Source organism: Nanorana parkeri, unplaced genomic scaffold (genome assembly GCF_000935625.1).
Source record: "Nanorana parkeri isolate BGI_ZX_2015 unplaced genomic scaffold, ASM93562v1 scaffold3388, whole genome shotgun sequence".
Lineage (NCBI taxonomy): Eukaryota > Metazoa > Chordata > Amphibia > Anura > Dicroglossidae > Nanorana > Nanorana parkeri.
Genome location: NW_017309656.1, coordinates 50533 through 50837, shown reverse-complemented (window position 1 = coordinate 50837; position 305 = coordinate 50533). Strand labels below are relative to the sequence as shown.

Here is a 305-nt window from a genome sequence, read left to right as displayed (position 1 = left end):
AAGGACAGCGATGAGCGATGTCTGCGCAGAGAGAACCGACTTTCCTTACACAGCCGCAGTGCAGAGTACGAGCTGGGGACCCCAATCCCAGGACACAGCTCCTCCCATTACATGACCCCCCCAACCTCAGGACATAGCTCCTCCCATTACATGACCCCCCCAACCTCAGGACATAGCTCCTCCCATTACATGACCCCCCCCAACCTCAGGACATAGCTCCTCCCATTACATGACCCCCCCAATCGCAGGGCATAGCTCCTCCCATTACAGGACCCTCCAATCGCAGGGCATAGCTCCTCCCATTA

At 57.4% G+C, this 305-nt stretch overlaps 1 protein-coding gene across 1 annotated transcript in view; it reads right to left on the bottom strand.

The window, feature by feature from the left end:
- Nucleotides 1-305, bottom strand: part of AHSA1 (activator of Hsp90 ATPase activity 1) — a 4067-nt gene that overhangs the window by 1055 nt on the left and 2707 nt on the right. The window lies entirely within an intron of this gene.